Below are 24459 nucleotides of genomic sequence, written 5' to 3'. Positions count from 1 at the left end.
CATCTTCGTTTGCTGGACTGAGCACTCAAATCAGCATTTAGGTATCTAAATTTGAAAACTGCAATCACGATCTTAAATCACCACTCCTCATATCACTACATCCTCTTATCTTTTATTACTTAGTTATAGCCTCACAGACATTTTATTTTACAAGCTTTGCAATATATTCATTTCTGTAAAACTATCTTAAAGATAGTCTTATTACCTGTATGGATGGCTCCATCTTCTAATGCACTAGTACTTCCTCCATGAAACCCAGGATTCATCATGTTTTTAAGAGCACCACCAAGTCTCTAATCATTTTCCCCCCTTAAAGTAGTAAGAACTGTGAAAGGACAACATATTTTACAATGGAAACGTATGCTTAATGCTGTATCTATTTACCATGTTCCACCAGTTGCATGAAAACTTAGAAACTTGTCAATTTGAAATCTAGTCAACTTTTAAAAAAACAGAGTTGGAAAGCGTTCCTGGTTCTATATTTACCCATACCTCAACCATAGATATTTTTTAAAAATTCTCTCCCTCTCTCTCTTCTCATGCTATGGGAAAGATCCACACAAAAAAGGGGAAATTGACTAAAATGAAAATTGAATATACACAAAGTGCTGTCAAAAACACACAGGATCACTTACTCTGATAAGTATGAACAACTGCTCATTACTGTATAAAGGGTTCCCTGTCTAAAAAAAATTGATAAGTATTGTTTTTGCTAATTTCCTTGTTATAGTAATCCATTGGTGTTACCTCTAAGTGTGATGATTTTTTTTTTACTTCAGCAGTGTCCTTTTTTAGAGGGACACACTAAATTTGGCTCAAAATACTTTTTTTGTTCAAAAAACCCCAAAACCCCTTTTTCAAAAATCTATGGTTAACAGAACTTTAATTCCTTTTTTAAAAAATCACTTTGGTGTTTGCAGTAAACATTGCAGCACTGTAATGGAGCTTGAGAATTTGAAAGTGAAACAACCACACTTGCAATCAGTGGAACAGCTCAAGATGGGTCCCTCTTGATTTAGAAGAAATAGGGCTGGCAGCAGATTATTCTCTGTGAGAGGACATTCTCTGTGTGGAACAGCCATCATCTGTCTGAAACAGCCCCAGGTCTACTGACCTTCAGGACACATTGAGAGGTACATCTATTTATGTGGGCTGCTATGGAGGTGGATGTTGAGGGCAATCTGATTTGTGGTAGACAAGGAGTTTGGTTGCTGGCTGGTGGTTAATTTTTGGTTGTGTAATTCATGGCACAGGCACTTAAAGCCTTAGTTAGGAGCCCCTTTTTATTAGTTCTTTGTTCAATAAATCTAAATAAACAAACCTACATAAAACTAAAACTGACTACTTTATTTTCACCAGCCTACCTGAAAACAAAATGCCACCGTGAAAAATAAATGAGATTTTAAATTTCTTCTGTTTTAATCTGAAATGTTACTAGAAACATTGCTTTTTAAAATGTTACTTTGAATATGAAAGTGTTCCTTAAAGGTGTACAGAAAAATAAACATTTCCAAAAAAATACACCACTCTTGTGGCATATTAACTATTGTATCATATAGCACAACAAATAATATGATCTCTCACACACATACAAATCAAGGACAATTCTTTAAGGAGAGTCTTTGTTTTCTTTTATTTTTACAGAAATCTAAGTTGATATACAAGTTATGCAAATATCAATACAAAATTAAAATGTATTTACTAAAGATGCTAAAATTATACATTTGCATAAATAAATTGACCATATATAAATGCTAGAAAAGTTTAAATATTTAACACACTGAAACAAGTTAAATTAGATGAAATTAACTGCTGACTACAAGATTCTCCTTTCAAAGAACAAAAATCACAGTATCAGCCACTCAAATATTGCAACTATTTATGTCTTAGCAGAAAATGCTGTATCTCCCCCACAGCAAACACTTGTGAATCTCTCTCATTTTCACTGGTTTGCTCTTTTGTGTAGCAATCACATAAACATGGAACTTTCTGTTTAATCTTACCCTCAGAAACACTATTTACATTACACTCAACTTGAATAGACAGGGTAAATAATAAGCTTCCAGCAAAACCATCACCACATCTCATGTAACAGCTACATGCTCACTTTACGCCCCACTCCCTTGGAGAAACCAGTTCAACTGAACTGATTAGTTCCACTTCGGGGGGGAGGGGGGGAAGAACCACAAACTGTGTAGTATTTATAAAATCCTCAACATATACCATTAATCATCCATCATCCCCTCCCCAATTCCCACCCAGAACAAATGCCCTTCTCTTTGTCCAAACAATCGGCATAAGAATTACTTTCCTCCCATTGCCCGCGTCCCAGTACTCTGGGCAATGGGTTTTACAGCGCAGCATGGGACAGGGTGCCCATAGGGGATGGGATTAAAGGCAGGGAGCTGTGTAGGGTGGACTGGGAGTGGGGCGGCGCTGAGGTGAAGCAGGAAGCTGCATGGAGTGGGGTGGGGTGGGGTAAGGCAGGAGGTCGCATGGGACGGGGGGGGGCGTGTAGGACAGGGCGAGGCACGGTGGGAGGCGGCATAGGGTGGCCGCACCGAGGGGAGCGAGCCGGCGGGGAGAGTGGCCGGGAGGGGTCCATGGGAGGGCGGGTTGAGGAGGGTTTACCTGCTGCTCCCGCGCGGCTCCGCAGGGGCTGCAGGCGGCAGAGTCCCCGTGTGTCCCTTCATGCCTCGGGGGCTGCCGAACCCGCCTGGAGGCACCAACCGTCATCCAGTCTCCTCCCCGCTCTCCCAACTCGGCGGCTGCCCCGGACGCTGCCGCCCCTGGGGGACCGGAGAAGAAGGGATGGACACTCCCCGGCGCCCTCCGTGCCCCGGCCCGCCGCGTCCGTCTTCCGACTCCGGGGTCCCAGCCGCGCGCTGCTGAACAGACTCCTCCACCTGCGCCCGGCTTCGCGCCAACCGGCAACCGCCGCCATCGCTACACGCCGCGCCCGCGGCTAGCTGGCACGTGCCGCGGCTTATCGGCAGGGGAGCTTCTCCCGCCAACGTCGCGTAGGCTGCCTGCAGCGGTGGGTTTTTTATGCCGACAAGAGAGCTCGCTCCCAGCAGCACAGAGTGTCTTCACCAGAGGCGCTGCCACAGTGTCACTGCAGCGCTGTAAGTGTAGACGTGGCCTTATTCAAAGTTCAGAGTTTGGTATATAGAGACTTAGTCCACCTGCTTAGTGCCAGGGCTAACACGTGCTTAAAAACCCTTTTAACCTTTTATTAAAGATAGAGAAAAGAGGAGAAACAGTTAAAGCATCAGAAATACAAAGTATTAAGGGAGGCTTCCATTTTAACAACAGATCTTGTTCTCTTTCCCTTTAGCTGGAGAGAGTTTTCAAAGGAAAAGCCCCTTGTTTGTCCTTTTGGGGGAAAGAGAAGAAGTTAGCTGAGATGGGTTGAAGCTGTCATTGCTGCTATTGTTAAAGTCCAATTCCATTTCATCCAAAACAGTGTTTGGGATTGAGCTGGAGCAAGTAGGGGTGGTAATGTCATCTGGATCCCTCTCTGTGGCCTGGCCTGGTCAGGACATCCCTCAGGATTAGGGCAAAGAAGGTCTGGCGTCACAGGAGATGGTGGGGGAGGCAGCTAGGGTGGTGAAGCTTGCTTCAGTAGCCTCCATCTGTTCTTTCTCACTGTTCTTCTTTCTCTCCATCTGTTCTTTCTGCATGATCATCATTCCCCCCAATGTCTCTTTCTTTAAGGACCCAAAAAGGGATTGATGGTTTGAAGCCCATCTCATTATTATGTCCACCAATTAGGACAAATATCTGACACACTAATTTTGGTTCATTAATTTCCAGTTCCACATCTTCTGTTTTTACCAAGCATGATTGCAACATAATCCTCAAATTATATCAACATAGCTTTAGCTCTTTGTTTGAACTAGTTTAGTCTTTCTGGTTCTCTAGAATCTGTTTAATAACATTTTTATTGAAAATAACTTGATCTGCTTGCCATGGTAAATGCCTAGGCAGGCAAAAGTTATAGACTTGTTTTCACAATTATCATCAATTGCCCTTGACGGGGCAAATAGAAGGGTGATACCTGGGAAAAGAGGAAGAACTGTGGCAATTTTGAGGTGGTAGTGAGGGAGTAAGCGCTTAATATGAACAAAGGAAAGATCAGGTTTGAGAGATAAATGGAGACGAGTTTTTAAGGGGAAGACAGAATGAAGAAATGTAGAGGAAGGAAACAGGAGAGGGCTAAAAAGGAAGAGAGCATTAGGGTACATCTACACTGAACCCCCCCCACCAACAACCTGTGGCAGCAAGTCTCATAACTCAGGTCAATGATTTGGGTTGCAGGGCTTACAATTTGGGGCTAAATATAGTCATGTAGATGTTCCCAGATGGCCTGAAGCCCAGGCTCTAAAACCCAGAGAGGGGAGAGGATCTCAGAGCCTGGGCTCCAGCCTGAGCAGGAACATCAACAGTGCTATTTTTAACCCCTAGCATGAACCCTATGAGCCCAGGTCAGTTGACCAGGGCTGAGACTAGCTGGATTTTTTTTTTTTTTTAGTGTACACTAAGAGGCTTGGCAGGGAAAGATACATGAGATTGTGGGTAGGAAGGAGAGAATGTGGTAGGGAAGTAAGATTGAGGGAAGAGAGGAATGAGTCTGGGAAGGAAGGGCAGTGAGTATTTGTGGATGAAGGAGATAGCAAGAGGATTTTGGCTCTGTAAAACAGGATTGCAGGAGAGGCTTTTGATGGGGAGAGAGTGATGGGAAGGATTGGAGGGATTTATAGGAGGAGACTTGAAAACAAAAAGTGCCAGCAAAAGGGTTATTGCTGGCACAGTCTAGAGGAACACAAAGGGGATCTGGCCTAAGAGTAAGATAGGGGAAGTGCAGAGGTGATATGGAGATTATACTGTACTTATTTGGGTGTGGCACTGTGATACTATACAGGAGATCTTTGCATCCACATAATTACTCCATGTCACCTCACCAGGGCCATCCTTAGGATTCATGGGGCCCTACACAGTATTATTAGACTGGTGCTCCTATGCTCCACTGAAAGCGGTCCCCAGCTGGCGCCACTGACCCCAGTGTGTCGAGGGGGCGCAGCCACCACTCCCGCCCGCAGACCCCCAGAACGCTTTCCCATTGCTGACACACACCATCAGTGGCTCAAGGCAGGCTTCGTACTGTCACATGGGGACTGCATCTTGCCAGAGCCCACAGCCCTCCTGCAGCCCCTAGCCACTCCTGGCTCACCACGGGCATTTTGACAAGAAGTATCAAGCCATAATAACAACAATAATAATATAAGCGTGTGTGTATGTGAGAGAAAGAGAGAGAGCACCAGTGCATGTGAGAGAGACAGAAAGACTGTGTTGGGGGACTGTGTGACAGAGTGTGTGTTGGGGAGTGTGAGACTGTATGTGCGTATGTGACAATCTGTGTTGGGGGACTGTGACTTGTGAGGCAGAGTTTATGTGGCTATGAGAGCCAGTCTCTGTGTGAGAGAGACTGTGTGTGTGTGTGTTAGGGACATGTGAGAGACAGTTAGGGTATGTCTACATCTGCAATTTTGCAGCGCTGGTTGTTACAGCTGTGTTAGTACAGCTGTATAGGGCCAGCGCTGCAGAGTGGCCACACTTACAGCAACCAGCGCTGCAACTGATGTTAGATGTCGCCACGCTGCAGCGCTGTTGGGAGTGGTGCATTGTGGGTGGCTATCCCACAGAGCACCTCGTCCCATATCGGCGCTGTGGCTTGTGGGAAGGGGAAGGAAGTGTGATTGTCTTTCCGCTTCCTGTTCCAACGCCCAGCGGTGCTTTGTTACACATGCGGAGCAGTGCGGCAGCATTGTGATTGTACAGCGCTTTTTCTGCGAATTTTTTAAAAAATGGATCCTCAGCAACTGACGACCTTATTGATGAATGTTGCCAGCACATCGCGCTTGGCAGTGGAGCTATTCCTTCACCTGCAAAAAGTGAGTGATAGTGAGAGTGACAGTGAGTCAGACGATGATATTGAATTGCCTCACTGTGAAGACAGTACATTGCTTGTGGCAGTAACAGATGTGCTCAGCTCCCTGGACCGGCGCGTTAGGGCTCAGGAAACCAGCACTCAGTGGTGGGATCAAATCGTCCTGCAATCCTGGGATGACGAGCAGTGGCTGCAGAACTTTCGGATGAGAAAAGCCACTTTCATGGCACTGTGTGCTGAGCTCGCCTCTACCCTGCGGCGCAGGGACACGAGATTTAGAGCTGCCCTGCCTGTGGAGAAATGAGTGGCTATTGCAATCTGGAAGCTGGCAACTCCAGACTACTTCAGATCGGTGGTGAACCAGTTTGGAGTGGGGAAGTCTACCGTTGGAATGGTGCTGATGCAAGTTTGCAGGGCCATTAATCGCACCCTGCTAAGAAGAACCGTGTGTCTTGGGAACGTGCAGGACATTGTATATGGCTTTGCGGAAATGGGGTTCCCTAACTGTGGAGGGGAAATAGATGGGACTCATATTCCTATTCTGTCACCACCCCACCTGGTATCAGAGTATGTTAATCGCAAGGGTTATTTCTCCGTGGTTCTGCAAGCGCTTGTGGATCACCGTGGGCGTTTCACTGACATTTACTCAGGATGGCCTGGAAAGGTGCACGATGCACGCATATTTCGGAACAGTGCCCTGTTCAGGAGGCTGAGGGCCAGGACTTTTTTCCCAGACCGCAAGATCACAGTAGGGGACGTGGAAATGCCCACTGTGATCCTTGGAGACCCCGCTTACCCCTTAATGCCATTGCTCATGAAACCATATACAGGGAAGCTTGACAGGAGCAAGGACCGGTTCAACTACAGGCTGAGCCGGTGTAGAATGACTGTGGAGTGTGCTTTTGGCCGTTTGAAAGCTCGCTGGAGGTGTCTTTATGGGAAGCTAGATTTGATGGAAAGCAGCATCACCGCTGTTATATCCGCGTGCTGCACCCTCCATAATATTTGTGAAGGGAAGAGTGAAAGATTCAGTGAGGAATGGACCTCCGAGGTTAGACGCCTGGAGAATGAGTTTGCTCAGCCAGAGAGCAGGGCTAATAGGGAGGCCCAGGAAAGGGCTTCAAGGATTAGGGATGCTTTAAGGGAGCAATTTGATGCTGAGAGCCAGCAGTAATGTTTGATGCATTTGATGTGCTTTGCTGTACCTCATTGTGTATTATTTACCACTTCCAGCAGCAATAAAATGTAGTGAAAGAAATAGAAAAAAAAAACTTTATTCAACATACAGTACAAAACATGCAAGGGGGTAGGGGTGGTTGACAGTACATTTACAGGTTTTACTATGTCCTATTTTGATCAATATTCACTGTCTGTTGCACTTCAGCATTACTGTGCTGCAGAATGATGGGGGTGGAGTGAACAGGGTAAGAATTATAGTTATCAGGGCTAGTAGGTGATCTTATAGGTGTTGGGGGCAGCTGGGGATAATAAGGAACTGGCTGCTGGAGAAAGTTGTTTTGTGAATATGCAGGGTGACAAGGAAGAAGGCTTTGGGAGGGCTGTGGCTTAGCACGGTACATATTTGTCTGCATGGCTACAAGAGACTCGAAAGACTCAGTTTGGCGAGACAGGAGGCTTATCATCTGCTTTGTTGTTTTTTTGGCAGACAATTCCTTTCTCCTGCTTTCTGTTTGCCTACACAATTCCTTTCTCCTGCTTTCTGTTTGCCTCCATTCATGTACAGTCTTTCTCCACTCCTGTACACTGCTTCTCCATTCCTCTGTCTTCCTACTTTCCCTGTTGTAGTGGCTCAGAACAGACTTGATCAATTCCTCTTTTGATTTCCTAGGATTGCGTCTCAACTTCTGCAACCTACGTGAGGGCGGTGATACAGCTGCAGTAGTCAAGGTCCCTAGAAAACAGAGAGATAGAAACATGTAATACACAGAGGCATCATTGTTTATTATCAAATTTTGAAGGACTTTTGAGACTTTAGGTAGCATCCTTCTCACATACCTCACATAACACAGAGAGGGCAAGCAAGCTAAGTCATGGCAAGCAATGGGGCGAGTGTTTTTAGCAAAAATTACCCCTTGGGAGTGGGAATTGACCACTGGGTCGCTGGGGTTTATCAGCAGTGGGTACAGGGGGTAGCTGGTGTCCTGAAGAAGGGACAGTAGTGAACAGGAAGGTGGTGAGCTAGGTGCTTGGGGGGTTGGGGTTTTTTTTGGTCCGCTTTCAACCCGTCCTGATACTGAGGGGGGGGTGGAAACGCGGTGCTGGATGCCTACACACCGCGTGGCTGCCTCCGTGCTGGGAGGGTGGCTGGGGAACACGGCAGCACACCGCGGGGCTGGAGGCCTGCTTGGGGGGGGGAGACACCAGAGCAAACCGCGGGGAAGGATACCTGCTTGGAGAGGGGGTTCGGGGAACACCAGAGCACACCGCGGGGAAGGATACCTGCTTGCAGGGGGGTTCGGGGGACACCAGAGCAAACCGCGGGGCTGGATACCTGCTTGGAGGGTGGCTGGGGAACACGGCAGCACACCGCGGGGCTGGATGCCTGCTTGGAGGATGGCTGGGGAACATGGCAGCACACCGCGGGGCTGGATGCCTGCTTGGGGGGGGGGGAACCACAGCAAACCGCGGGGAAGGCTACCTGCTTGGAGAGGAGGTTCGGGGGACACCAGAGCAAACCGCGGGGAAGGATACCTGCTTGGAGGGGGGGTGGGGAACATGGCAGCACACCGCGGGGCTGGATGCCTGCTTGGAGGGGGGGTGGGGAACACGGCAGCACACCGCGGGGCTGGATGCCTGCTTGGAGGGGGGGTGGGGAACACCAGAGCAAACCGCGGGGAAGGATACCTGCTTGGAGAGGGGGTTTGGGGACACCAGAGCAAACCGCGGGGAAGGATACCTGCTTGGAGAGGGGGTTCGGGGGACACCAGAGCAAACCACGGGGCTGGATGCCTGCTTGGAGGATGGCTGGGGAACACGGCAGCACACCGCGGGGCTGGATGCCTGCTTGGAGGGGGGGTGGGGAACACGGCAGCACACCGCGGGGCTGGATGCCTGCTTGGAGGGGGGGTGGGGAACACCAGAGCACACCGCGTGGCTGCCTCCGTGCTGGGAGGGTGGCTGGTAAACAGGGCAGCAAACTGCGGGGCTGGATGCCTGCTTGTAGGGGGGGTGGGGAACACGGTAGCACACCGCGGGGCTGGATACCTGCTTGGAAGGGGGGTGGGGAAAACCAGAGCAAACCGCGGGGAAGGATACCTGCTTGGAGAGGGGGTTCGGGGGACACCAGAGCAAACCACGGGGAAGGATACCTGCTTGGAGGGTGGCTGGGGAACACGGCAGCACACCGCGGGGCTGGATGCCTGCTTGGAGCGGGGGTGGGGAACACGGCAGCACACCGCGGGGCTGGATGCCTGCTTGAAGGGGGGGTGGGGAACACCAGAGCAAACCGCGGGGAAGGATACCTGCTTGGAGAGGGGGTTCGGGGGACACCAGAGCAAACCACAGGGAAGGATAGATCAAATCAATGGGCTATTCCACGTTTAGGCATGCATGCAGGCAGCCATAACCAAAATCCTCCTCTCCCAAAACATTGAAATCTACTTACCACGAGCACGATCCTCAGCTTCCTCCTCACCGTCAGCTTCCAGCTGCTGCGACTGGCTAGCCTCCTCCAGGCTGGAGAAGAGATCCTTGCTGCATGTGTCCTGGGACTCCGGGGTGTCTCCCTCCACGCCTGTAGCCTCACTGTCTCTGTCCTCTACACCATCCCCCACTCCTCCCTGCTCTGAACTCTCCATCGTGCTCCTAGGATTCGCGGTGGGGTCACACCCAAGTATGGCATCCAGCTCCTTGTAAAGCCTGCAGATTGTGGGGGCAGCTCCTGAGCGGCGATTTCCCTCACGGGCTTTGCAGTACGCACTCCTCAGCTCCTTAATTTTTACTCTGCACTGCAAGGCATCCCGTTCATGGCCCCTTCTCATCAAGGACTGCGATATCTGACCATACGTATCATAATTTTTCCTTCTGGAGCGCAGCTGTGTTTGCACAGCCTCTTCTCCCCACACACTAATGAGGTCCTGCAGCTCTGCATTGGTCCATGCTGGGGCTCGTTTGGTGCGTGGAGGCATGGTCGCTGAGTGATTGATAGATTAATTGCACTCCACACCTAGCTGAGCAAACAGGAAGGGGATTTTTAAATTTCCCCGGCCATTTAAAGGAGGGGTCAGGTAAGCACAGGGCAGTGGAGTTTGCTTGATTACCAGAGAGGCTTCTTCAGGTATGCCGGGATACCTGCTTATTCCACGGAGGTCAACAAAAACGCTGGTGAGTGTCTACACCTGATGACCAGCGCTGGTGATCCAGCGCTGGATTCTCTACACCCGAGGTTCGACCGGGTGTACGGCCAGCGCTGCAAACAGGGAGTTGCAGCGCTGGTAATGCCCTGCAGGTGTGTACACCTCCTAAGTTGCAGCGCTGTAACCCCCTCACCAGCGCTGCAACTTTGTGGTGTAGACAAGGCCTTAGTGCACAGCACTTTAACTCCCTTCCTTACCCTTCCCCACTTGGCCCGGCTCCCTCCCCCTTCACTCACATGGAAGTTTCATTTCTCCTGTCCTGGCCCCAGCCCCACCCCCACTGAAGACCGAGCAGCGCAGACAGGTAGGTCCAGGGAGGGACACTGCTCTGGGTGGCAGTGGGCTGGGCTGCCGTGCCACCAGTGGCCAGCCACGCCGCTCTGGGCTCTCCAGGGCTGGGGCAGCAGAATGAGACTGGAGCCCTCAGCCGGCCAGCTGAGGAGTGAGGGAGTGAGGGGGCAGGGAGAAGCCCACCAGCCCAGCGTGCGGGAGGGGTTGGAGAAGAGAGGATTCCAGCTGCGGCCAGCGAGGGGAATTGTGTCCCAAATTTTTGACTGCCCTATACAGCTGCATATGCTGCGTATGCCTAAGGACAGCCCTGCACCTCACAGGGTTGCACCCTACAAAAACTGACTCCTTCCCCTTCCTCTGCAACCTGTGTAGCAGCTAAAGGCCTACCTCCTGCTTAAAGACTGAGGACTTGTCTCATAGGCACTGACTTCCCCTCTACCTGGTGGGTGCTCGACTCCCCCCCACCCCTGGGTCTTTCCCTGCCCTTCCTCTGGCCCCACCCTGCACTACCCTCGCCCCACCTTCATTCCACCCCTTCTCCAAAGTCCCCGCCCCACCTCGCCTTTTCCCACCCAGCCCCACCTCCTTCCTACCCTCATTCCCCCCCTTCCCCCTAGTGCCTGCCCCTGCCCTGCCTCTTCTCCACCTCCTCCCCTGAATGTGCCAGGTCCCTGCTCCTCCTCCTCCCTCCCAGAAAGTCCTAAGTGCCGCCAAACAGCTGTTAGGAGGTGGGGGTGGGAAACACTGGGAGGGAGGGAGAGGAGCGGGAATACAGCACACTTGAGTGGGGGGAAGGAGGCAAGAAGTGGGGAACTTAGCTGCCGGCGGGTGTGGAGTACCTCTGATATTTCCCCATGGGCCTGGAGTACCCATGGATTTGGCACCTATGACTTGTTTAGCCTAGGGAAATATCACTTAAGACTTGTGTAGATGTGATGTCCACTGTTTTGTCTGCCACTGGTGATTGCACTAAGGATCTCCAGAGCTGTGAGTCTCTACAGCTTGAGCTAAAGACCCAAGCTTTGTAGCTAGAGACTGTAACAGAATCACATCCTCTGTGGATCAGGTGCAGAGGGGGACATATAATACACGCTGAGTAGAGGTTTACATAGATAGTTTAACACCTTTAAAAATGGATTGACTGGTCAGGATTGACCCTAGGCTTCCCTCGACAAATACTTCACCATTCTGACAGAAGCTGTTTATGGATCACCTGGAAGAGCTCTGCAAACCACCAGTAGTTCTCAAATGATTGTCAGAGAATCGCTATGTTACAAGATGTGACATCCATGGGGAACAGTGGCATCAAATATGGAGTTAGGGTACCAGTTTTTTACTATAGAGTATCAACAAATATCAATAGAAATGACAGCAAAAATGCTGGACAGTAGAGCACATTTACATGTTCTTCAATGTTGTCTCTTATGTGTGGAATAAATTCCCGAATCAATTCACACAGTCATTTAGACTGATCCGAAGTTCATTAAAGTCAATGAAAATAAACCCATTTATTTCTATGCACTTTCAATTACACCTATTATCTTGTCCTCTGCCAAGTACTTTCTCAAGATCCACCTTGACGGTGAAACTTATAGTAAACTACCTAATGACGATTGCTAGGCTTGATATGTGTTAATGATTCATTACTGTTAATTCATTCACTCACTTACACACATCTTGTCTGGAGAGAAAGATGAAGAAGGAAGCAGGATATGTCTTTGTACCTTCATTCTTGTCTCCCTATTCCTCCCCTGCCTTTTGTTATACAGGAGGACTTCCCTCCTTGTCATGTCTTGCCCTTATTTAGATTGTAACCTCTTTAGGGCACAGACTATCTTATGTTTGTATAGCACCAAGCATAGTGGGGTACTGATCCTGATTGGGCTTCTAGATGCTATAATAATATAATTAATAATTAAAAATCAATATTTGATGGGCTGTTCATCAGTGTTGGACATGTCACTCTATGGGAATTACTAATGGATCTACATTTGTCATTCATGAATACTGGTAAATATGAAAGTGTTAGAGACAAAGCCCAATATTTTCAAAAGTTTTTTTAGTTGTCTCCAGTTTTTGGTGACCAAACTGAAACACTCAAGATCAGTAGCTACTTTTGAAAATTTGGGCCTAAATCCCCACTCATATAGCAGTTTGATGCACAAAACTCTTAATTCATAAGGTGCACAACAGAACTCGCCTTCTCTCATCTGAACCCCAAATTATCTGAATTTCAAACATCCCCAAAATGTTTCAGATAAATAGGATTCTTCTACTCATTAGTTTCCCACATCATAACAGCAGCTATATCACAGCTAACTGAGAAAATCTCCCATTCTAATAACTAGTTTTTGAAGAGAAAATTGATTTTTGCAATGTGTGAGGTATTATACATTATTTATTTTTAAAGACCTGGTATTGTAATGAAGAGGTTAGAGCAGTGGTGGGCAACCTGCGGCCCATCAGGGTAATCCACTGGCGGGCCACGAGACATTTTGCTGATGTCAACCTCTGCAGGCACGGCTGTCCACAGCTCCCAGTGGCCACGTTTTGCCATTCCTGGCCAATGGGAGCTGCGGGAAGTGGCAGCCAGCACATCCCTGCAGCCCACGCTGCTTGCTGCAGCTACTATTGTCCGGGAACGGCAAACCGTGTCCACTGGAAGCTGCTGGCAGCTGTGCGTGTGAACGGTCAATGTAAACAAGCTGTCTCGTGGTCCACCTGCGGATTACCCTGACGGGCCATGTGCGGCCTGCAGGGCCACAGGGTGCCCACCACTGGGCTAGAGCATACATGTAGAAAGCAATGATACTGGTTAGAATCAGTATTGCTTAATGATGTGTCACAGACTAGAGTTTTCCCTTCCCTCTTCTCCCTCTCCTGCCTAATCATGTCCTTAAAGTTCCATAGTATTTGCTCAGTACGCGTCTATGTTACAAGCTTCTGCTGGCATAACTAGGTCAGATAGGGGTGTGATCCCTAGCCAACATAGCTGTGTCATCAAAAGCTCCTAGCATAGTCTGGGATTTAAGATTGGGACTTTTCAGCTTGGAAAAGAGATAACTAAGGGGGGATATGATAGAGGTCTATAAAATCATGAATGGTTTGGAAAAAGTGAATAATGAAGTGTTATTTACTCCTTCACATAGCACAAGAACTAAGGGTCACCCGATGAAATTAATAGGTTTTAAACAAATAAACAAAAAGAAGTAGTTTTTCACACAAGCACACAGTCAAACTCTTGACCTCATTGGCGGGATGTTGTGAAGGCCAAAACATTAACGGGGTTCAAAAAAGAATTAGATGAGTTCATGGAGGATAGGTTTATCAATGGCTATTAGCCAAGATGGTCAGGGATGCATTGCAATCCCATGTTTGGGTGTCCCCAGCCACTGACTGCCAGAAGCTGGGAGTGGACATGAGTGGATGGATCACTCAATGACTGCCTGTTCTGTTCATTCCCTCTGAAACTGCTGGCATTGTTCACTGACAGGAGACAGGATAGTGGGTTAAATGGAGCACTGGTCTGATCCAGTATAGCCGTTCTTATGTTCTTATGTAGATGAGGTAATACTGGAAAAACTGCACTTTTGCTGTTATAGTTTATTTTGCTTTGCAGAGGCTGGAATAAGTTATACTGGCAAATTTTAGCAGTATAAGCTGCCTCCACATTAGTAGCACTTTGCTGTTATAATATACCTGTACCAGCAAAGTGCTCCAAGTGTAGACATGGCCTTACCCAGGGCCGGCTCCAGGCCCCAGCGCGCCAAGCGCGTGCTTGGGGCAGCATGCCGCGGGGGACGCTCTGCCGGTTGCTGAGAGGGCGGCAGGCGGCTCCAGTGGACCTCCCGCAGGCGTCCCTGCGGAGGGTCCACTGGTCCCGCGGCTCCGCTGGAGCATCCGCAGGCACGCCTACGGGAGGTCACCGGAGCTGCAGGACCAGCGAGCAGCAAAGCACCCCTGCTGCATGACACAGTGCTTGGGGCGGCGAAATGGCTAGAGCCGGCCCTGGACTTACTCTCTCACTCTCTGGGTTTTCCGTCATGGATCCGTGTTTCCTTCTTCAGCTTCAATTCTGTAGTGCTTGGTGGGTTTTTAATAAATGTGTAATGGGGTCTCTGAGTATGCTTTATCTGTGAATGCCAATGAGTGACTGTTAAGGGAGCATGTTAGCTTGTGTTTCAAGTTTGACTAGAATAGCAATAGCCACTTGGGCACAGGAAGGGCCTGTGATAATTTTTGAAAATGCTGTGTGAATGTCCACATTTTTAACCCAGCCCCTTTCCTATCCCTTTGTTCTCTGCAGCCACCTTTGCAACCGCTTACAACCTCCTTCTTTGAAAACTATGTACACCCCTAGTCATGGTAAAAAAGCCCATTTCTGCTCTTTAAATTGTCAATTTCTCTTGAGCAAGTGTTTTAGAATTCTACTGGTGTACATAATCTTATTAACTGAAGGGGTGAGGTGTTGAATCTCTAACAAAGGCATCCCTTCTTCCAAGTGTCAATTACCCATTGTAGTTCAACAGTGATTAGCAAAAACAAACAAAAGACAAAGAGTTTTTAAAAGTCTTAATGACATCTCCCAGCTTTCAGTCTTGTGTGATGTCTTGACTTCATGAGTCTAATGATCACCATAGACTCTTACAGAGTAGACAAGATTTGAATTTGCAATGTAAAAAACAGTCTCTCTATACTTCTCTCATACATTTTTTTATGATAGGCTTACTTTCTTCCCACTCTCTGATGCTAATCCATCTTAAAGTTTATTTGCATTTTTGATGTGCATCTTTATTTTACTACAACTTTATAGTAAGAAATGTAGATCTCACATGTGTGTGGAAAGAACAGAAGGAAAGCTCATTACAAAAAGTAATTGATTAGTTACCAGAATATATTTTATAATGAATAAAAGTTTGGAAAAATAAGCATGCATTAGTAGTACTAGTAACATTTCCAGAATTATGCCAGATTTTTAGGAAAACAGTTAAGCATATATGCAACTCACTTGAGTATTTCCACTGAAATATGTAAAGTTATGCACATGCTTAATAAAAAGAACGAGGAGTACTTGTGGCACCTTAGAGACGAATGAACTTATTTGGGCATATGTTTTCGTGGGCTAAAACCCACTCAGTTTGCAGGACTGAGACCTTGGTTAATAAACCATACTGTAAGGTGTATGCAGTGTAGTTATAGCTGTGTCGGTCCCAGGATATTAGAGAGACAAGGTGGGTGAAGTAATATCTTTTATTAGTCAACTTCTGTTTTTGAGAGAGTCAAGCTTTTGAGCCACACAGTTGTCTCTCTCACCAACATAAGTTGGTCCAGCAACAGATATTATCTCACTGTAAGGTGAAATTCTTTGCTTAGTATCTAAAAAGCCACTGCGAATTATTATTGAGATGTAATGAAAAGTCTAGGATTCATTATGAAGGCATTCATTTCTATGCCACTAGCTCATGTGTGGCACATTTATGTACCACCATTTAACCTTTTTGTCTTCTGCCCTTCCTAGAATTAGAAGAAAATAATATGCCACTGAATACTCTTACTCTTGCTTACTCTTTCAAATTTGCTTATTATCATTATTTAAAACAATTTCTCACCCTACCTTTTTGAGGCATATTCATTATAGCATAGTATCCACTGTGCTTTATCCTTTAGGAGTATCAGCTCATTACATTGCTCTACACCTATTTTGGGGGAGTTCTATGGCTTGTGTTATACAGGAGGTCAGGCTACATGATCACAATGGTCTCTTCTGGCCATGGAATCTATGAAAAGATATATATGCACAAAGGGGACTTCTTTGCAAGCAGAGGTGAGAGTGCCATCTACTCTGCACCGTTCTTCCTTTCCACTCCTTCATATTCTGATTGAAGCATTTCCACTTTAGATTTTGGCAGAAGAGTTTTAGAAGGATTTTAAGAATGGATCCTTGGATGCAGTTCACTGATGAGCTGAAAGAATGCATGCAAGTCTGTGGCAATTCTTAGGAATAAAAAGGGAAAACATACAGGAGCTAAAATATTTGCCATCTGAAATAGAGGGAGATGTAACAAGTTGCTGGCAGGTGCAAAATGGTCACTTTAGCATTACTGCTGTTGAGCTCTCCCAAATTTAAAGGGTCAGCTCCAGAAAGACATCGTAGAAGAGAGCAACCTTGCACTGGAGCGGTTTTAGTAGAGAACAAACAGTCATAAGCGAAGTAGCTACCTTATCACTAGGGCCCTACCAAATTCACGATCCATTTTGGTCAATTTCATGATCATAGATTTAAAAAATCATAAATTTAATTATTTCAGCTACTTAAATCTGAAATGTCATGGTGTTAGAATTGTAGGGGTCCTGACCCAAAAAAGATGGGGCGGGAGGGAAGGTTGCAAGGTTATTGTAGGGGGAAGTTGCAGTACTGCTACCCTTACTTCTGTGCTGCTGCCTGCAGAGCTGGGCCCTCAGTCAGCAGCCACCACTCTTCTGGCACCAAGCTCTGAAGGCAGCAGGGCAAAAGTAAGAGCGGTATGGTATGGTATGGTATTGCCACCCTTACTTCTGCACTGCTGCTGTGGAGTGCTGCCGTTAGAGCTATGCAGAAGTAAGGGTGGCCATACCACGACCCCCTAAAATAATCTTCAAAGAGTTCTGTGGCACCTTATAGACTAACAAACGTATCAGAGCGTGAGCTTTCGTGGGTGAATAATCTTGTGACTCCTCTGCAACTACATTTGGGTCAGGACCCCCAATTTGAGAAACGCTGGTCTCCCTTGTGAAATCTATATAATATAGGGTAAAAGCACAGAAAAGACCAGATTTCACAGGGGGAGACCAGATTTTGCGGTCTGTGACACGTTTTTCATGGCCGTGAATTTGGTAAGGCATTACATATCACTACAAAATTACAGAATTCCTTGTTATCATGTGTAATCAGGTTAGGACTAAAGCAGCTATTGATTAGTCCACTATTGCAATTACCTGTATTCCTACTAATACTTCTACCAGCACATAACAGAAATTATATAGAATTGATCAATTGTGAAAAGCAGAAAGGAATTGAATGAATCAATGATTGTTTGTGTGAGTGGTGCGGGGGAAGACTATGGCATGGATGAACTTTTATTGAAGGGAAGGAAAGAGTATGGAATTGATAATGAGTCACATATATTGCTGACTGAAGCAGAATTTTTAATTTATTTTAAGCAGGGCCCCCTTGGTTATTTTTGTTATTTATTTTTTGCAGCACCTCACTGAATAGATAGTTTAAGGGACTAACTACTCTCCATAGTACTGTTCCCTGCAGACCCATCAAATTTCCACTGAGGCTTGCAGGAACAGACTCTGGGTGATCTCTGTTATCTAGTGAGCAACTAACCACAGCCAAATCCAGGTTGCTGGAGCTCAGCTGTCAGAAAGCTCAGATCAACAGAATGGTGAAAGGGGTAGCTATTTTTTTGAGAATTTTACTGCTTTTTGTACTTGATAGCTGATGAATATTTCTGTGTGGGAGTTATGAGTTTATTATATATTTCCATGCAATAAACAAATATTACATTTCTACAACAATTTTAGTATCATGATAACTCCTCTGGATATAATTGGAATTATGTAATGTCACATTATTGCTACTGGGTAAAATTTTCAAAAGCACTTAAATGACTTAGGAGCCCTTCAATAGGTGTCTGGTTCCTAAGTTATTTCGATCATTTGAAAATTTTACCCAGAATGCCATCTCAGATTTGCTCATGTCATAGTAGTAACTAAGTACATGTCTACATGCCATGCTTCAGCACAAGTGTCCAAATTCTGATATGCCTAAATTGCACTATAATGGAGTTATTTAGTTTTAAGAAATGTTCGACAACAGTCAGTGTCTAGAAATTCCCATTTGATGGATCTTTATTTAGTCATTAAACATTAAAATATTCATTATACATTTAATTTAATTAGTGGACAAGTGATTCAGTCCTTAAAAGCTAATTGAACTAATGATAAAATATCAACCAGCCATACCCAGACTAAAATGCTTTGTTAAAATACAATCTTTAAGAGAAGTGAACATTTACCAGTTACTTTGTCAAATCACTGCAAAAAAGTTGTCTTCAAAAAGTCTCCAGGCAGTCTCTTTTTGGAAAAAGCCTTTACTTGATTTCTTTTTAATTTCCTTTATTCATTACAAAACTTGATTCCATCTTTCTGATGAATATGAAAATCATTAATAAAAAGGGAGACTATACGAATCTACACAAAATATTGATATATAGTATTGTACTGAAGAATCCCAAAAGTCCCACTTAAATTTTCTGAACAGATCTCAACTTTTATTAAGTACTGAGACAAAGGTTTTCTGGAGCTCCACAGAGGAAACAGCAGTCCTAGTTACCATCATCCAGACAGCTCAAAAAGTATCAAGTACCCTGTCAAATGTCCCTTTCCCAGACCTGAGGAAGAGCTCCGTGTAGCTTGAAAGCTTGTCTCTCTCATCAACAGAAGTTGGCCCAATGAAAGACATTCCCTCACCTACCTTGTCTGTCTAATATCCTGGTACCAACATAGCTGCAACAACACTCCATACAAATGTTCCCAAAGGCTTTTTCATGATTTGGAAAAGAATTTGAGATTAGATAGTGGTTAGCTAACACATTTTAGCTCACCCTAACCTAACCATAACTTTTACCCAGGCATATATTGGTACAAGTTAGCATGTTACATTATTTTAACCAGTTAAGTGAACTATACTCATTCATGCCCCCTTCTCTAACTGGCAGAAGTTAACTTAATAATGTCTAACTGGATTGGAGCACCATATACCATGTGTTAGATTTGGTGTTTAAATTTTTTAAAAAAACCTCTATTTTTGATACAAACATGATTTTTAGTGAAAGTCATAATAGTAAAACTACAGGTAGTTAAAAATGTCACACTTAAATTCCTTAAGGGACAGTCTATGCCTTATGCTTTGAAAGAACCTGTAGGTATTCAGTAGTCTATCTTTCACATTCCTGATTCAGGATGCTTCTGTGTTTACAGAAGCATCTTGCGACATATCTGTTGAACAGTGCATATGACAAATAGGATGCTGGAATACTTTTTATACTACTGTGCTGCAGTATATTTTTTGGTCCCTCTGTGTATTTATTTACACTACAGAGATGACATGGTCCTTAGTTTGCTTCATCCTTCACCACATCCATAGCTATTTTCTCCACTCATTTCCCTTTAAGCTTTTTTGACTTTTGCTAATGTAACCCTTCTGCCCCTCTGAGTTGGCAGCAACAAGGGCCGGGTTCAGTATCCAGGGGTTCCGTTTCAATAACACCATGCATAACCGGCTCAAGCCCCCACCCAGTGACCTGGGACACTTACATACCACCCCCCCCGGGCACCTCTAGGAGGCAATATTTCCCCTCTCGCAAGCACAGAGTCTGAGTGTAGCAAAATCCTTTTAATAAAGGAGGGAAACAATGCGGCATCGCATTGGAGAAACACCACAAACAGAACTATAACGCAAACCATAAGCAAAAACCCACCTCCAAGGACGTTTGGCAATGTCCTTTCCCCCTTAGGGTTTTAAGTCCAATCACCCCAAAGTCCAACAACCCAAAAGTCTCTGGTCAATGCCACCCTAGAGTTCAAAAGTTTACCTGCAGAGTTTTACCCCCCCAAGCCTGGGTGGAAATGGGGGGGGGCCCACACAGGGTGTTAAGGGGCACCTTACGTGGGCCAGGGCCAACTGCTCCGCCTCTCTGTGGAGTTCTGCTGCAGCCTTCACCACGACCAGCTCCACTACACCAGCTGTGCCGCTCCTCCAGCTGACCCGTGAGCCACTCCAGCCTTCCCTGCAAACCGCTCCACTCACTGTTCCATGGGCTGCTCCAACATGCTGCAAACTGCTCCGCTCTGCCAGCTGCTTAGCGATAGGTCTTCATGCTCCCTCACTAGTTAACACAGCACTCAGTGAAATCAGCTCAGCTCTTCTAGTGATTTCAGCTCTTAGCAGGGGAGTCCCAGTGCTGGTGCACCATTGGCCCAACGTGAATTCAGCTCAGCAGCCTTTAGATGGACTCCTAATGGAATCAAAATTAGCTCTACTCTTTAACAGTGGAGAGAGGAGGCTGTGCAATTGGTGTTCCAGGCCCTCAAAAGGGGCCCATACCATCAGGTACACACACCAGCAGGGCCGGCTCCAGGCACCAGCGTGCCAAGCACGTGCTTGGGGCGGCATGCCAGGGGGGCACTCTTTCTGTTGCTAGGAGGGCAGCAGGCAGCTCCGGTGGACCTCCCACAGGCATCCCTTCAGAGGATCCACTGTTACTGCGGCTCCGGTGGAGCATCTGCAGGCATGCCTGCTGGAGGTCCGCCAGAGCCACGGGACTGGCAAGCGGCAGAGCACCCCCTGCGGCGTGCCGCCATGCTTGGGGCAGTGAAATGGCTAGAGCCAGCCCTGCACACCAGTCCCCAACCTCTCTCAATTCACTGGGTTTTGGAACCCATGTCCCTTGTCTAGCAAGTGTCACTTAATTTATATTGAGTCATCTCTGTCATAAAGCAGTCTCGTAGTTCCTCATTCACATAATCAGAGTGACAACACTTTATTTTTCCTTCCCCAATAACAAAGAAATTGGGGATCCCAGAGCTGTCAAAATAACCATCCCAGGAAGCCGTGGGCTATGCTAGGTGTGGTGGGTGTGCCAGTGCAAATACCTAAAATTCCTTTCCACGCCCCATAATTCACCAGCAGATGTCAGGGTAGGGCTCATCCTAACTCTGCTTACACTAATATTTTTTCCTTTCCTTGTTTACAGAATTTCACGTGACCTGTCATACTAATCATGAAATGTTCTGTTGCCACATAAATACTGTTTAACTTTCTCTATAGACATTTTGTCAAGGCTCACCTTTCACGATGAAAATATGTTTACCACTGGCAGGCCATTAGATTCAAACAGGTTGCTCTGATTGAACACTTTCCAGGTTAGTCATAACAAGTTTGTTTATTTTCACCTCAGGATAAAATTTAAAAGTCTTTTGTCATTCTGATTCTTCTGTGAAGTTCTGAAGCAGCATAGTATCTTGATTCTAAATGATTTATTAAAATCAATTAAAACATAAAATGCAGTTTATTGACATACTTTTTTATTACATTCAACTTTATTTGCAGTGATGACAGGTTATTCCTTCCTCTACTGACACTTGTGCTATCTGCCTATTTAAAATCATTAAAAAAAGTATTTCCTTCAGCATTTCATTAAAACATACAAAAATTATATGTGCTGTCTTACACCCAGTTTCTGTAGTATGTGAAATTTGTTGTGCTGCCTTTTTTCTTCAGTTTTATATTCGTAGGTGTCAGTTCATCTATCTGCCTAATAGAATATATGCATTTCTTCCTAATTTCTTTCCTATCACCAGTGTGTCATAGATTGAGTTTAACTACAGAATGTATATATATTAGAAAATAATCACACTAGGTAACATCAGGGGTACCTAATGGGTGTTTGTGGGATATAGATTTATGGTACATGTGAACTGAAGTCCTCATAACTATCTCTGAAAGTCTTTCTACAATAGTGGGATTAAGGTTATAGCTCACAGATACCTGTCATCCGGTCAGTTTACGCTACAGGGAAATAAAATAGGATAGTTAATTTTCTTGTATTCTGTTAAAATGTCAAAGTTTAATTAAATTTCTTCAGCTCAAGTATTGCACAGCTATGTTCAGCTGTCATGAAGCATACTAGAAATTGATTTGTCATTGCCTGCATGCCCAAGCAGACATTAGGTAGGCATTGTATTTTTATCCAAGATTTTTTAATAATCAAAACGGCTTTCTGATTCTAAAATTCGTATTAGTCAGTCTATATTAAAATAAGTATTACTCATATGCTTCTGAAGTAAAATAAGGCAGGTGACAAATATATGACATTTACATTCAATTATGAATTAACAACCACATTTGTGCTTTTTCTACAATTAATTTTTACTACTTTCAAATTTCATTCATTTCTAAAGATTGTATATTATTGCTTCAGTGGTAAAATGATTAATCACTAGGCAATGTCATGAATTAATAAGAAAATTGCAAGTCAGTAAAGTAAAATGATTTGTGACAATTTTGAGGGTTAGAACAGTTCAACTGTTCAACAGTTCAGTTAAAGCTTTAAGGAAGGCTGAAAGAATTGGGTTTGTTTACTTTGGAAAAGAGAAGACTGAGAGGGGACATGATAGCAGTTTTCAGGTATCTAAAAGGGTGTCATCAGGTGGAGAGAGAAAACTTGTTCACCTTAGCCTCTAATAATAGAACAAGAAGCAGTGGGCTTAAACTGCAGCAAGGGAGACTTAGGTTGGACATTAGGAAAAAGTTCCTAACTGTCAGGGTAGTTAAACAGTGGAATAAATTGCCTAGGGAGGCTGTGGAATCTCCTTCTCTGGAGATATTGAAGAGTAGGTGAGATAAATGTCTATCAGGGATGGTGTAGACAGTATTTGGTCCTGTCATGAGGGCAGGGGACTGGACTCGATGACCTCTCAAGGTCCCTTCCAGTCCTAGAGTCTGTGAATCTATGAATTTATAAACTGACAGAAAAAGTAAATAAAATTCAAAAACATGACTGAAAAATTTCAGTCCAACTGAAGCAATATACATAGTGAATATTTGACTTAATATATAACAGCAGTAACATTGCATTCATAAAAATTAGGGTTGTCAGCAATTAACAAAATTAGTAGCAATTAAAAAAATATAATCACAACTAATCGCGCTGTTAATAATAGAATACCATTTACCAATACCAATCAGAATACCAGTCAGACCTACTTCTTGTCCAGCCAATTGCTCAGGCAAACAAGTTTGTTTACATTTGCAGGAGATAATGCTGCCTGCTTTTTGTTTACAATATCACTTGAAAGGGAGAACGGGTGTTCGCATGGCACTGTTGTAGCTGGCATCGCAAGATGTTTATGTGTCAGATGCAGCAAAGATCCATATGCCCATCCATGCTTCTCCCACCATTCCAAAGGCCGTGTCCATGATGATGACGGATTCTGCTTGATAATGACCCAAAGCAGTGTGGTCCGACATATGTTCACTTTCATCATCTGAGTCAGATGCCACTAGCAGAAGGCTGGTTTTCTTTTTTGGTGGTTTGGGTTCTGTAGTTTCCACATCAGAGCATTGCTCTTTTAAGACTTCTGAAAACATGCTCCACACCTCATCCCTCTGAGATTTTGGAAGGCACTTTAGATTTTTAAATCTTGGTTCGAGTGCTGTAGCTATCTTTAGAAATTTCAAATTGGTTACTTCTTTGCATTTTCTCAAATTTGCAGTGAAAATGTCCTTAAAATGAACAACATGTATTGGCTCATAATCTGAGACTGCTATAACACGGAATATATGGCACAATGTGGGTAAAACACAGAGCAGAAGACAGACAATTCTCCCCCAAGGAGTTCAGTCACAAATTTAATTAACGCATTATTTTTTAAAATGAGCTTCATCAGCATGGAAACATGTCCTCCGGAATGGTGGCCAAAGCATGAAGGGGCATACAAATGTTTAATATATCTGGCATGTAAATACCTTTCAGTGTGGGCTACAAAAGTGCCATGAGAATGCCTGTTCTCACTTTCAGGTGACATTGTAAATAAGTGGGCAGTATCATCTCCTGTAAATGTAAATAAACTTGTTTGTCTTATCAATTTGCTGAACAAGAAGTAGGACTGAGTGGACTTACAGGCTCTAATTTTTTACATGGTTTTGTTTTTAAGTGCAATTATATAACCAAAAAAAATCTACATTTGTAAGTTGCATTTTCATGATAAAGAGATTGCACTATGGTGCTTGTA

General features: G+C 45.1%; 1 protein-coding gene across 1 annotated transcript in view; it reads right to left on the bottom strand.

The window, feature by feature from the left end:
- Positions 1–2704, bottom strand: part of SGCG (sarcoglycan gamma) — a 204878-nt gene extending 202174 nt beyond the window's left edge. Inside the window, exon 1 of the mRNA XM_030562005.1 lies at positions 2632–2704. The gene's annotated coding sequence lies outside the window, so the exon portion shown is untranslated. The remainder of the gene's footprint in view (positions 1–2631) is intronic.
- Between the last annotated feature and the right edge of the window lie 21755 nt (positions 2705–24459).

This window comes from Gopherus evgoodei, chromosome 1, assembly GCF_007399415.2.
Source record: "Gopherus evgoodei ecotype Sinaloan lineage chromosome 1, rGopEvg1_v1.p, whole genome shotgun sequence".
NCBI lineage: Eukaryota > Metazoa > Chordata > Testudines > Testudinidae > Gopherus > Gopherus evgoodei.
The sequence above is the reverse complement of the archived record's forward strand: the minus strand, read 5'-3'. Positions and strand labels throughout refer to the sequence as shown.